This window comes from Carcharhinus amblyrhynchos, chromosome 5 (assembly GCF_965287045.1).
Source record: "Carcharhinus amblyrhynchos chromosome 5, sCarAmb.v2.hapA, whole genome shotgun sequence".
Classification (NCBI taxonomy): domain Eukaryota; kingdom Metazoa; phylum Chordata; class Chondrichthyes; order Carcharhiniformes; family Carcharhinidae; genus Carcharhinus; species Carcharhinus amblyrhynchos.
The window spans coordinates 26599261-26614647 of NC_137328.1; positions in this window are offsets into that span (position 1 = coordinate 26599261).

Sequence of the window (15387 nt, forward strand, 5' to 3'; positions counted from 1 at the left end):
GGGGAACTTTTATTCTGAGATCATTTTGTAAACCTGCTTCATTACCTAATATTAATTGAAAGGGGAAGCTTTGATGGGCAATTGTTAGGTGACCAAAAATGAGCACTTAACACTCCTTCAAAACACATTCAGACATTGATGGAGAGCTGAATGTTGACATGGTGAGGTGCATGCAGATATAGGGTTTATTATACCAGCTCATCAGCAGCTTGAAACAAATGTTTAAATTTGCTGACAAATCCAAAAGTGTTTCTCAATGTACACTATTAATGTATCAAAGATTATTATGGCATATTACACAATTTCACACCTCTGGAGAACTGTGAAGGCAGTGAATCCCTATGTAATATTCTTTCCATTAGATCTCCTGATACTTTGAGTTCAGGCATGACAACTTGTTATAAATTAGGGCCCCAAACCTTGTAAGGAACACAAATATTCATAAAGGATAGATCTTTCTGAGTTGTTCATGCCAAATTTCATAACCCAGCACTGGTGCCTCTCATGAATACTCAGATTGCTGATGTAAACTTGGATTTCAATCCCCAGCAGAGCATGGTGTTTATCTTCAGCGGTGTGAGTAATCTGGAGAGAATAATAATGTTCTCTGTTCTCTGACACATCAGCAGGAAAGCCAAGGCAGCATAAATTTCCAGATAGAGCTCAAATAAACCGAACGGCCATTATTTTTCTTCCATTTGGCCCGTGCGACTGGTTGGCTAATTAAGAGGTAGCCAGCGTGAAATACATGATGGGAAAGGCTGAACACTGCCAGGGAAGGCCAGAAAAGGGTGGGTGCTGAGAAAAGTCAGGGTGTCGGCTCCGTCAAGGGAGTAGCCACTGTGGAACTATGTCAGGGAACAGCAGACATGTGAATATTAAATTGTAATGAAAAATTATGCAAAGTGTGTTTAAACAGCACTCTCAAACAAACTTCAGTCCTTAGACATTTCTTTTTAAAAGTTTTTCAGCTCTGACAGTTCATCCCGAAGGATGAAGATTGCAACTAAGAAGTAACGGCCACCTGGCCATTCAGTCAACCTTAAAAGCAGTTGGACCATGTAAACTTACGTTCAATTATTCCCTTAATGGGTTAAATTGCCTGCTTGATAGCCGGAAGGTGCACTTCCCACTTCTGCATGCACCTGCCAGCTGAAATATTGGGCAAGCTTGTGATGAAGTTGGGATGTTCAGCTGACATCTTTTCGCACAATTTGACATGCTTTTGGATCGGGTGCACACCCACCAAAGCATCCTAAAATTTTGGCCAATATATCTTACTCGCCATAACCATCCCCTTCAGGCACCACGCTCAAATGACAGTGTATGTGGCAGAAAGAACATAGACCAGAGCGCTGCTTTTTTAAAGCTATTTTGCAACCTCATCAAAAGCTAATACCAATTGATCCCCAGTAGTTACACACCTTAAGCTTTAAAGTAGATAAGTCCCCAGGGCCTGATGGGATCTACCCCACAATACTGAGGGAGGCAAGGGCAGAAATTGCTGGGGCATTGACAGAAATCTTTGTATCCTCATTGGCTACAGGTGAAGTTCCAGAGGACTGGTGAATAGCCAATGTTGTTCCATCGTTTAAGAAGGGCAGCAGGGAGAATCCAGGAAATTATTGGCCAGTGGGCCTTATGTCAGTGGTAGGAAAATGTTAGGATTTACTCGCATTTGGAAAAAATGGATTTATTAGTGATAGACAGCATGGTTTTGTAAAGGGGAGGTCATGCCTCACTAACTTGATCAAGTTTTTTGAGGAAGTGACCGAAGATGATAGATGAGAAAAAGGCACTGGATGTTGTATACATGAACTTCTGAAGGTGAAGTCACACAGGATTGGAGGAGAGCTGTCAAGATGGACACAGAACTGGCTTGGCCATAGAAGACAGAGGGTAGCAGTAGAGGGGTGCTTTTCTGAATGGAAGGCTGTGACTAGCAGCATTCCACAGGGATCAGTTCTGGGACCTTTGTTGTTAGTAGCATAAATAAATGACATGGAGGAAAATGTAGCTGAGCTGATTACTAAGTTCACAGACGACACAAAAATTGATGGAGTTGCAGATAGTGAAGAGGATTGTCAGAGGGAACAGCAGGATATAGGCTGGTTGAAGAAATGGCAGATGGAGTTTAATCTGAACAAGTGTCAGATAATGTATATAGGAATTATACAGTAAATGGTAGAAGCCTTAAAAGTATTGACAGGCGGAGAGATCTGGCCATACATATCCACTGATCACCGAAATTGGCAACGCAGGTGCATAAGGTAGTCAAGAAGGCATACGGAATGCTTGCCCTCATCAGTCGGGGCATTGAGGTCATGTTGCAGCTGAACAGAACCTTGGTTAGGCCTCATTTAGAATATTGTGTATAATCCTGTCACCACACTACCAGAAGGATGTGGATGCTTTGGAGAGGGTGCAGAAGGGGTTTACCAGAATGTTGGCTGGTCTGGAGGGTATTAACTATGAGGAGAGCTTGGATAAACTTGGTTTGTTCTCACTGGAACGATGGAGGTTGAGGAGTGACCTGATAGAGGTTTACAAGATTATGAGTGGCCTGGATAGCGTGGATAGTCAGAAGTCTTTCCTAGGATAGAAAAGTCAAGTAAGAGGTTTCAGGTGTGTGGAGAAAAGTTTAGAGGGGATGTGCGAGGCAAGTTTTTTTTTAAACAGAAGGTGGTGAATGTCTGGAACACACTGCCCAGGGAGATGGTAGGAACAGGTATGATAGTGGCATTTAAAGGGCAACTCGACAAATAGGATGGGAATACAAGGATACAGACTCCGGAAGAGAATATGGTTTTAGTCTAGGCAGGCATCATGATCAGTACAAGCTTGGAGGGCCGAAGGGCCTGTTCGGTGCTTTACTTTTCTTTGTTCTTTGTTCTTACTGACTCCTATTATTGGTAGATACTGAGAAGAAACACAGTTAAGCGCAAGGTACAGAAAGCATATGTTATTACTACTGAAATGCACAGCGCAAGAAACTCTAGACACCTGCACAGATTACTTGTTTGCACTTCATTCCAAAGTTTCCTTGGAGGATCTAAAATACAAACATAGAGGATGAAAGGGAGGGAATGTTTAGCTGTGGAGGCAACTTTTAGTTAGGGATCAAATGACCTTGATGTTATATTAGTTAATGCAGTAAGTGAGTGGAACAACAGAGCGAGTATATTACCAACAAGGCCATGGTGTACAATGATTTCTGTCTGCAAAGATGGTTCATCAGAAATGTTTTCTGATTGTAGCTTATTCTGCACATGTCTGTTGATGACCCTTTTCATCCAATTGCCGTATGTTTATTCCTGTTTTGTAAGAAAAGATGGGCTCTCAGAACTCTATCAGGATGATCAGACGCACTCAAACTGCCTTTACGTTTAAAACTTCATGGTGCTTGACATTCATTTGATATTGACTTTAGTGGTTTAAGAAACATCAAAGTAGCCATGCTCAGCTGCTCCTCATTGTTCAATGGTATCATGAGGCAGTACTGAAGATGGGTAATACAGCAGCACAGTGGTTAGCACTGCTGCTTCACAGTTCCAGGGACTTGGATTCAAATCCTGGCTCGGGTCACTGTCTGTGTGAAGTTTGCACATTCTCCCTGTGTCTGGGTGGGTTTCCTCCCACAGTCCAAAGATGTGCGGGCTAGGTTGATTGGCCATTCTAAATTGCCCCTTAGTATCCTGGAATGCATAAATTAGAGGGATTAGTGGGTGGATATGGGGATAGGGCCTCAGTGGGATTGTGGCTGGTGCAGACTCAGTGGGTCGAATGGCCTCTTTCTGCACTGAAGGATTCTATTCTATAATTCTAAGGTAGCCTTGGTCTCTGGAAAGCCAGTTTTGCTCCCCCTCTTATGATACAAATAATTCTGATGTTTCTACCCACTGTTAGGAAGATGTCTCTTCCTAACAGTGAGGAACCTGTTTGCCCTGATGACTAACATATTTGCTTTATACATCTTCATACATCTCTGATAGAGCCATGATATTGGAATAGTGTAGGTTAGGTGGGCTTTAGATTGATTTCACAGGCCGGGGCAACATTGAGGGCCGAAGGGTCTGTACTGTGCTGTAACGTTCTATGTTCTATGCTGCTGATGTCCAATGCAGCAGTTATAAGTTTGAGGCATAACAATTAGGGCTTTGATAAATTTGATGGTTATTGGCAATTAAACATTTTTATTCTTTCATGATCGCCGTCTGTTATTATTATTATAGCTCATACCTTAATGCCCTTGAGAAGGTGGTGGTGATTCACTTAGACTGCCGCAGGCAGCGTGTTATAGGAAAATCCACAGTGCTTTTAGGGAGGGAGATCTTGAAATTTGAGCCAGCAACTATGAAAGAACAGCGATATAGTTTTAAGTCAGGATGTTGAGTGACTTTAAGAGTAAGTTGCAGGTGGTGGTGTTACAATGTATCTGCTGCCCTTTGTCCTTCTAGATGGTAAAAGGTATGGTCTTCGATGGTGCTATTGCTGACTTGTATCATGTAGATCGTAGACAGGCTTTGGAGAGTCAAGAGCTGAACTAGTTGCCAAAAAATTCCTAGCCTTTGATCTGCCCGGGTGGTCACAGTATTTATATGACCAGTCCAAACAAGTTACTGGTCAATGGTGAACCCCAAGATGTTGATAATGAGGGATTCTACGATGATACTGCCATTGAATGCCATGGGATGATGGTTTGAAGGTTCTGTTTTATTGAAGATAGTGATTGGCTGGCACTTGTTTGTTGTGAATTTAACTTGCCACTTATCAACCCAAGTCTGAGTGTCATTTTTTACTCATTCATGGGACATGGGCATCGCTGACTGGTCAGCATTTATTGCCCATTCCTAATTGCCCTTGAGAAAGTGGTGGTGTGCTGCCTTCTTCAATTCTACAATCCATGTTCTTGGGTTGACCCACAATATCGTTAGGGACGTATTCCAAGATTTTGACCCAGCGACTGTGAAAGAACAGCAATATATTTCCAAGTTATGATGGTGAGTGGCTTGGAGGGGAACTTGCAGGTTGTGATCTTCCCACTTATGTGCTATCCTGTCCTTCAGATGGAAGTGGTCATGGGTTTGGAAGATGCTGTCTAAAGGTCTTTGATAAATTGCTACAATACATCTTGTAGATAGTACTCACTGCTGCTATGAGTGTCGGTGGTGGAGGGATTGAATGTTTGTAGGTCTGGTGCCAATCAATTGGGCTGCTTTGTCCTGGTTGGTGTCAAGCTGCTTGAGTGTTGTTGGAGCTGCACCCATCCAGGCAAGCAGGGAATATTCCATCACACTTCTGATTCGTGCCTTGTCGATGGTGGATAGGATTTGGGGTGTCAGGAGGTGAGTTGCTCACAGCAGTAGTCCTAGCCTCTGACCTGCTCTTGTAGTCATTGTGTTTATGTGGTGAGTCCAGTTGAGTTACTGGTTAATGGTAACCCCAAAGATGTTGACAGTGAGGGTTTCAGTGGTGGTTACAACATTGAATGTCAAGGTGCAGTGGTTAGAGTGTCTCTTATTGGTGATGGTTATTGCCTGGCAACTGTGTGATACAAATGTTACTTGCCACTTGTCAGCCTGGATATTGTCCGGATCTTGTTGCATTTGAACTTGGACTGCTTCAGTATCTGAAAAGTCACAAATGGTGTTGAACGTTGTGCAAACACCGGCAAACATCCCCATTTCCGATCTTATGACGGAGAGAAGGTCATTGATGAAGCAACTAAAGATGGTTGGTCCTGTGGGACTCCTGCAGAGATGTTGTGGAGCTGAGATGACTGACCCTCTGCAACACAACCATCTTCCTGTGTACCAGGTATGACTCCAACCAGCAGAGAGTTTGCCACCTGATACCCATTGATTGCAGTTTTGCTAGGGCTCCTTGATGTCACACTAGCTCAAAGCAGCCTTGGTCTCAAGGGCTGTCACTCTCGCCTCACCTCTGGAATTCAGCTCTTTTGTCCATGGTTGAACCAAGACTGTAATAAAGTCAGGAGCTAAGTGACCCAGGTGGCACGGTGGCACAGACATTAGCACTGCTGCCTCACAACGCCAGGGATCTGGGTTCGATTCCCAGCTTGGATCAGTGTCTGTTTGGACTTTTCATGTTCTCCCCATGTCTGCAGGGGTTTCCTCTGGGGATTATGGTTTCCTCCCAATCTGAGAGATGGGCTAGTTAGATACATTGACATGAACAGGTGCCAGAGTGTGGTGACTAGGGGAATTTCAGATTAACTTCATTGCAGTGTTAATGTAAGCCTCACTTCTGACAAATAAATAAATTTTAAAAAACCCAAACTGGGTGTCACTGAGCAGGTGCTGCTTGATAGCACTGTTGATGGCTCCTTCCATCATTTCACTGATGATTGAGAATAAATTGATTGGGCGGTAATTGGCCAGGTTGGATTTCTCCTGGTTTTTGTGTACAGGACTTACCCGAGCAATTTTCAACATTGTTGGGTAGATGCCAGTGTTGTAATTGTACTGGAAGAGCTTGGGTAGGGGAGCAGCAAGTTCTGGAGCGCAAGTCTTTAGTACATTGCTGGAATGTCGTCAGGATCCATTGCCTTCACAGTATCCAGTGCCTCCAACTATTTCTTGATATCACATGGAGTGAATTGAATTTGCTGGAGACTGGCATTTGAGATGCTGTGGACCACTGGAAGAGGCTGAGATGGATCACCCACTCGGCACTTTGACTGAAGATTTCTGCAAATACTTCAGCCTTGTCTTTTGCACTGATGTGCTGGGCTCCCCCATCATTGAGGATGGGGATATTTGTGGAGCCACTTCCTCCAGTCAGTTGTTTAATTGTCTAACTATTTGTCTAACTATTCTCGACTGGATGTGGAAGGACTGTACAGCTTAAATCTGATCCATTGATTGTGGGATCACTTTGCTCTGTCTATCACTTGCTATTTTTGCAATTTGGCATGCAAGTAGTCCTGTTTGTAGCTTCACCAGGTTTATAACCTCATCTTTAGATATGCCTGGTGCTGCTCCTGGCATGCTCTCCAATACTCTCGATTGAACGATGGTTGAGTGGGGGATATGCCAAGCGATGAGGTTGCAGATTGTGCTGGAGTACAGTTCCGCTGATGTTGATGGTCCACAATGCCTCGTGGATGCCCAGTCTTGAGTTGCTAGATTGGTTCGAAGTCTGTCCCACTTAGCACGGTGATAGTGCCACACAACATGATGTAGGTTATTCTCAATGTGAAGGCAGGACATTGTCTCCACAAGGATTGTGCGGTGGTCACCCTTACCGATACTGTCACGGACAGCTGCATCTGCAGCCGGCAGATTGGTAAGGATGAGGCCAAGTATGTTATTCCCTCATGTTGGTTCCTTCACCAATCTGCAGCCCCAATCTAACAGTTATATTCTTTCCTAGGATCCAACCAGCTCAATCAGTAGTGCTGCTGCCAAGCCACTCTTGGTGGTCGTCATTGAAATCTCCCAACCAGAGTACATTTTGCACCCTTGCCACCCTCAGTACTTCCTTCAAGTGTTGCTCTTCATGGAGGAATACGGAATCATGATCTGAATGAGGATTGTATGTGGTAACCAGTAAGGGGTTTCCTTGCCCATGTTTAACCTGAGGGCATAAGTCTTCATGGGGTCCTGTGTCAATATTAAGGACTCCCAGGACAACTCCCTCTCAATATATACCACTGTGCCGCCACCTCTGTTAGGTCTGGTGGAACAGGACATATCCAGGGATGATGATGATGGTGTCTGGGGTGTTATCTGTAAGGTGTGATTCCGTGAGAATGACTATGTCAGGCTGTTGCTTGACTAGTCTGTGACACAACTCTCCCAATTTTGGCAGTAGCCCCCAGATGTTAGTAAAAAGAACTTTGCAGGGGTGACAGGGCTGTTTGCTTTGCTATTGTCTTTTCCAGTACCTAGGTCGATGCCAGATGATCCATCCGGTTTCATTTCTTTGTTGAGACTTTGTAGCGAATGTTAGAATGGAGTTATTTGCTAGGCCAGTTCAGAGGCAGTTGAACCACATTGCTGAGGCTCTGGAGTCATATGTAGGCCAGATCAGGTAAGGACAACAGATTTCCTCCCCTAAAAGACATTAGTGAATCAGACAATCAGATACCAGTTGTCTAGGTAATACTGCATCTGGACATGAGCTACTTCAGTATCTGAGAAGTCAAGAATGGTGCTGAATATTGCAATTATTAATGAACATCTCCGCTTCTGACCTTATGATATGGTTTAGGGATGGTTCTTAATGAGTAAGTTGAAGATAGTTGGGCCTAGGATACGACCTTGGGGAAATTCAGAAGTGATGTCCAGGAACTGAGATGATTTACCTCCAACAAGCACAATCACCTTCCTGTCTGTTTGCTATTACTCCAGCCATTGAAGAGATTTCCCCCTCCCCCGATTCCCATTAACTTCAGTTTTCCTAGGGCTCTTCGGTGCCACACTCAGTCAAATGCTAACTGAATGTCAATGCTTCTTGAGTTCAGCTCACTTGTCCATGCTTGAACAATGGCTGTTATGAGATCAAGAGCTGAGTGGCCCTGCTATTGCCCAAACATAGCACCAGAGAGTAGGTTATTTTTAAGTGCCAATTGATAGCACTGTGATTTACTCTCTGTATCGCTTTGTTAATGATCAAGAGTAAAATGATGAGACGGTAATTGGTCAGGTTGGATTAATCTGTTTTTTGTGCAGAGGACATACATGGACCATTTTCCACATTGTCAGATAGATACCACCTGTGTAGCAGAGGGAGAGTGGCAAGTTGTAGAGCACTAGGTTCAGTACCATTGCTTGAATGTTGTCAGGGCCTATTGTCTTTGCAATATCTAGTTCCTCCAAGCATCTCTTGATATGCTTGGAGGAATTAGGGATGGCACGGTAGCACAGTGGTTAGCACTGCATGCTTCACAGTTCCAGGGACCTGGGTTCAATCCCTGACTTGGGTTACTGTCTCCTCATGTCTGCGTGGGTTTCCTCCAGGTGCTCCGGTTTCCTCCCACAGTCCAAAGATGTACGGGTTAGGTTGATTGATCATGCTAAAACTTAGTGTCCTGAGATGCATAGGTTAGAGGGATTAGTGGGTAAATATGTAGGGATATGGGGGTAGGGCCTGGGTGGGATTGTGGTCAGTGCAGACTTGATGGGCCAAAATGGCCTCTTTCTGTACTGTAGGGATTCTATGATTTCACGCAGAGTGAATCAGATTGGTTAAAGGCTGACAATTTTGGCTTCAGAAGGCTGCCAAGATGGATTATCTGCTCCGTATCTTTGGCTGAAGATGGTTGTAAATGATTTAGTATTATCTTTTCCAATGAATTGCTGGGTTTCTTCGTCATTAACAATGAGAACATTTACGTAGCCTCTTCTCTGGCGAGTTGTTTACTTGACCACCACCATCCACAACTGGATGTGGCAGGACGACAGAACTTAGATCTGATCTGTTGGTTGTGGGATCACAACTCTGTATATTGAATACATCTTGGGCTCTTTGACATGCAAGTAGTCTAGTTTTCTAGCTGCTTCATGTTTACAGCTTAATTTTGGGTATGTCTGCAATTGCTTCTTCCTACACTTGAACCTGGGTCGATTCTTTGGCTTGGTGGTAATGATAGAGTTGGGGATATAGGGCCATCAGGTAACAGATTATGGCTGAGGATAATGTTGCTGCTGATGATAACCCACAGTGCTATATGAATGCCAAGTTTTGAGCTGCTCGATCTGTTCAATCTATCCTATTTAACACTAACACTGTGTCATGGGCACGCCTAATAATACTGTCATGGATGAATGCATCTGCGACAGATAGATTTGTGAAGATGAGGTCAAGTAGGTTTTTCAAACAGAAAATACTGAAAAATATCAGCAGATTTGACAGCATCTGTGAAGAGAGAATAGAGCCAATATTGTGAGTTTGGATAACCCTTTGTCAGAACTGTGTTTGGGTTATTTCAGATTCCAGCATTGCTGTATTTTGCTTTTATCTTAGGTTTTTCCCTGTTCTTAGTTCCTCATCACTTGCCACAGATCAAGTCCAGCAATTTTGTCCTTTTGGACTCGCATTGCAGACAGTTGAGTACATTCTTGCCATCTTCAGTCCTTCTTCCAGGTAGTGATAAACAAGGAGGCGTACTAATTTGTGAGTCATTTCGGGTAGGTGGTAACCAGCAGGTTTCCTGGCTCATTTATTTGACTTGATGCCATGAGACTTCAAGTGGGTCTGGAATCAATGCTGAGGACTACCAGAACCATTCCCTCCCAACTGTAACTCACGCTCCTCATTGTCCTGTCCTGTCAATAAGATAAGATGTACTAGAGATAGGGCTGGACTGGAACATAGTCATACTCATGGAGACCTTTCCGCCAGCGAAGATTTTCTAGTCCCATCAAAGGCGGTTACTCCAGTATGGCAGGTTACCAGCAGCTGAATGGATATGCCACGCAAAATGCCATAGTCATCAGCAACACCACTGGTGGCCAAATGTGAGCCACCTCTGCCCTTTGTTGGGAGCGATCTCAAATTTGGCACAAGCCACCAGATGTTAGTAAGGAGGACTTTGCACGATCAACAGGACTACAAAGAACAAAGAAAATTACAATCAAGGAACAGATTCTTCGGCCCTCCAAGCCTACATTGATCATGCTGCCTGACTGAACTAAAACTCCCCACCCTTCCAAGGACCATATCCTTCTGTCCCCATCCTATTCATGAATTTGTCAAGATGCCCCTTAAAAGTCACAATCATATTTGCTTCTACTACCTCCCCCGGCAGCAAGTTCCAGACATCCACCACTCTCTGTGTAAAGAAAACTTGCCTCATACATCTCCTTTAAACCTTGCCCTTAGCACCTTAAACCTATGACCCCTAGTAATTGACTCTTGCACCCTGGGAAAAAGCTTCTGACTATCCACTTTGTTCATGCCCCTCATAATCTTGTAGACCTCTATCAAGTCACCCCTCAACCTCTGTCGTACCAGTGAGAACAAACCAAATTTCTCCAACCTCTCCTCATAGCTAATGCCCTTCCTACCAGGCAACATCCTGGTAAATCTTTTCTGTACTCTCTCCAAAACCTCCTCATCCTTCTGATAGTGTAGTGACCAGAATCAAGCACTATATTCCAAGTGCAGTCTAATTAAAGTTCTACAAAGCCGCAATATGACTCGTCAATTTTTAAATGGGTCGATGCCCCGGCTGATGAAGGCAAGCATGCCATATGCCTTTTTGACTATCTTCTCCACCTCCCCCCAGATTCCTCTGCCTATCAATACTCTTAAGGATTCAGCCATTTACTGTATATTTCCTACCTGTAACAGACCTTCCAAAATACTTTACTTCACATCCGTCTGGATTAAACTTCATCTGCTGTCTCTCTGTGCAAGTCTCTACCCGACTGGGAGTAATTGTCAGTCTATCCATTTTCATTCCCTTTTTAGACTGTGGCAGCTAGGTAAAACTGAGGGGCTTGATGGGCCAGATCAGTGGACATTTCATAGTCAAGAACATTAGTGATCTGGAGTAACACACAGGCCAGACCAGTTAACTTTGGCAGATTTCCTGAGTGAACCAGATGGGTCTTTACAACAATTGACAACAATTTTATGGTCACTATACCTGAGACGAGTTTTGAATTCCAGAATTATAAATTCCATCAGCTGCCTAAGTGGTTTTGAAACTGTCCCCAGAGCATTTGTTGGGTCGCCTGGATTATTAGTTCAGTATCACACCACTGCCTCTCATCTTAGCGGTGGAGGTTCATTGGAGTTCAAGTTCCACAACACAACTGATGTCAGTGCATTTCCAAAGCAACATCATTTCTGAAGACGAATTTCTTCTGATCTTTCAATGTAACTGTGCCCTGCCTGGAGATATGACTCAGTGGCCTGGGGTAGCTAATGATAGTCTGCTAATGATACCATCTGGTTACTTTGCATCTAACAGCCAATTTTCATCTGGTGGAATGTGTTGGTGAAGTGGCAAGTGGGCCTGAGTGAGAAAAATGTTAAATATAACCTAAGAAATTTGTTTGAAGATGCTGTGCTCGTTACAGAGATATGCAGAATTCTTTCACCTTTGGATTTTGGAATGCTTTTGATGTGGAAGTGGTGTCTGATTCTTTAAGACATTACAGCAGATGCAGGTCACCTGACTTGAAGAATCAATGGGAACTGAGTGAGTGATCAGCCCAGAAGGTGGAGTCCTCTCTTGGGCAGAATACATCTAGTAGCCATGTAGTTAACATCATATAGTCTGGAGCATAACTCAAGGGCAGCCTAGCGCTGCAACTCATGGACCTAGTTTCTCTTATCAGTAAATACCTTTGGTTCCTAACAAAGCCTGAAATCACTTGACAACCCAAGACTGTTACAATGTGACAGGTTTACTTAGGACAGATTTTTCATATGATTGGGTTTTCAGCATGGCAGCCATTTAACCCTCTGAGGACTTGGATTTCAAGCAGTCTCCAGATTTAGTTCTAGGCAGGGTGAGGTCAGGAGGGGACCCACAGCAGGGAGGCAAGGTGAGGCAAAGGAGTGACGAGCCAATGGAAAGGTGGGATTAAGCATATACGGCAGCCAGAACATTGGGGTGGGGGGGCTATTGTGCTCAATGAGAAAAGGGGGTACATGAGGATGGCACCCACCTCCTCTTCACCCCACGCAGACTGATTCTGCTCTGAATCCCTCTACCAAACTCAAAACTGAGGCCAGATGTGATGTGGACCTTACTTGGTCAATAAAGGGCCTCAATTGGAGTGATGGCATGTGAGCCACCTTAGGCCTCTCCTGCCCTCCATAACATGATGGACATGTTGGGAGCAGATGGTAGGGTCAGCAGGAAATTTAACAGGGTTACCATTTGGTAACCTGCCAACATTGGACCATAAAATTCTGCCCATATATAATGAAGACATGAACTATTCCACTATATTGCTCATGAATAGCCATGCAGCATGGTGGCACAATGGTTAACATTGCTGCCTCACTGTGCACATTCCGTTTCCCACCCACCCCCCCCCCCCCCCACCCCCAACCAACCTTTTGTGTGTGGGTTTTCTCCAGGTGTTCTGGTTTCCTCTCCTACTCCACAGATGTGTGGGTTAGGTGGATTGGCCATGCTCAATTGCCCCTTAGTGTCAGAGGGATTAGCAGGATAAATATGTGGTGTTATGGGGATAGTCCTTGGTGGGATTGTTGTCAGTGCAGGCTCAATAGGCTTATGGCCTCCTTCTGCACTGTGGAGATTCTGTGATTCTAAAAATCCATTTGAATAATTCATTCTTACTCCCTTGCCTCTGGAATACAAAAATAACAGTCCATTATCTAAAGAAACTGTTACATCTATTATGCAATTATTTATAATGGGTTGACTGAAGCCCATAATATCTCTGACTGGAATCGAAAAGATTCAGAAAGTACGAGAAGGGCAGATTGGAACTCTTGGAAAATCTGTCTCTTAATGCTCTGTTCCTGACAGAGGACAAGAATTACTTCTGTTAAGAATCAAAATCTCTGGAGATGTTTTTTGCTTTTAGGCTCATAATGAATGATTAGGGATCATTTCAAACAAAAGAAAACAACAATTCAAACAAAAGAATATCTCCTCGGACTGATTTTCTTTGCTCTGACTTTACATTATATCAAAGGAATAAAACCAAGCCATGTTTTTCTCTGAAAGTTCCTTTGTAAATATTCAGTGCATAGCTAAGAGGCAATAATTGATGTAGATATTTTCAATGCTACCTTGCAGAGGATGTTAAAATATATTTCTCAGGATGTGGGTGTAACTGGGAAGGCAAGCATTTATAGTCATCTCTTGTTGCCTTGAGAAAGTGGTGCTGAGCCTTTACGGGTATAATTGAATGGCTTACCAGGTCACTTCAGCAAATTGAGAGCTGATGTTTTGACTCCGGATGACCCTTTATTAAAGCCTTGACAAAGGGTCATCTGGTCTCAACGTCAGCTCTTTTCTCTCTTTACAGACCTGCTGAGATTTTCCAGCATCTTCTCTTTTGGTTTTAGATTCCAGCATCTGCAGTAATTTGCTTTTATCACTTCAGCAAGTCAACTGGGCTGACACTGGAATCAGGGATAGAACTGAATTGGATGACAACAGCAGGTCTCTTTCCCTAAAGGACTGCAATAAAGCAGTTGGGTTTATAGCGACAATCCAACAGCTTCATTACCGTATCTACAAATTGCACGAGGAGGACTGTATTGTTAGCTGCATCCAAGTAAATTATCAATGATAAACAAATATAACTGTGTACAATAAGAGCCATTCATAATTCCATGCTCCTAGTGTGACCAAGCCTCACAGGGAGCATATCTCAAAAAATCCTGATGCGTTAAATATACTTGCGTGTGAGTGCTGCTGCTTACTGAGCCTCTCAGATTGCAGAATTACCCTTCATTACTTTTTTTTTGTATGGGAAAATTCAGATGAGGAAAAACAGTATCCTGCATAAGATTAAACATTGTTACTGCCAATACATAGCAAAACAGATTTGCGTAGAGTAGAATTAGTGCATTGCACACCAGGATAAACAGAACCTGGTAATTAAGGGTGGGTGGGATTTTCCAACTGGGAATACCTTGGCCACACAGACTGCAGTTGTTTAGAAGGCCCAGCATGATACTCTCCAGGGCCTTCTCAGTATTGTACACATTCCAAAGTAGATTTTAAAGAGGAGCACATTCTGTTATTAATGGACTGAATTCTATGTAGCCTGCAGGATTGGGATAGTAGATGGGGCCAGGGGTAAGTTGGATAGAGGGGGTAAGATATTGACTGCCTGTCACCTTCCCTCTGGCAAGACATTTGTCAGCAGCAGGGGAAGTGGTGGATGGCCTCCCACATAGATGTCAGTTGTGGCATTTAATGGGACAGTTGAGGGCCGCTTACCATTGTTGCTGGTCCTTTATAAGGTGTACATTGGCAGTCTCCCTATGGAGCCCAGGGGTTGAAATGGGGATATTTCCTAATCAGGCATGCTGTGGCCGAAATACAATCCTGCCAGCAGCAAACAACTCCTCCCCTTCCCCCAACACCCTCACCAAACACTCCCAGCCCTGACTGAGGCTTACTTCACTGCTTCCAGTGACATTTGACTGCACTTACCTTGCAGCAAGCCTGGCCTCCATCTCTGGATCCTCTAGTTTGGTGCAGTCACAGCATTGGTCACTGCTCTCAGTGGTAATCAGTTATAAGAGATCCAAGAGCTCTAAGATGCAGAAGGATCTGTGTATTCTGGTGCATGAATCACAAATGGCTTGAATACAGGTGCAGCAAGTAATTAGAAAGCCAACAGAATGCTATCATGTATTGTGAAGGGAATTGAATACAAAAGTAGCGAGGTTATGCTTCAGTTGCACGGGGCATTG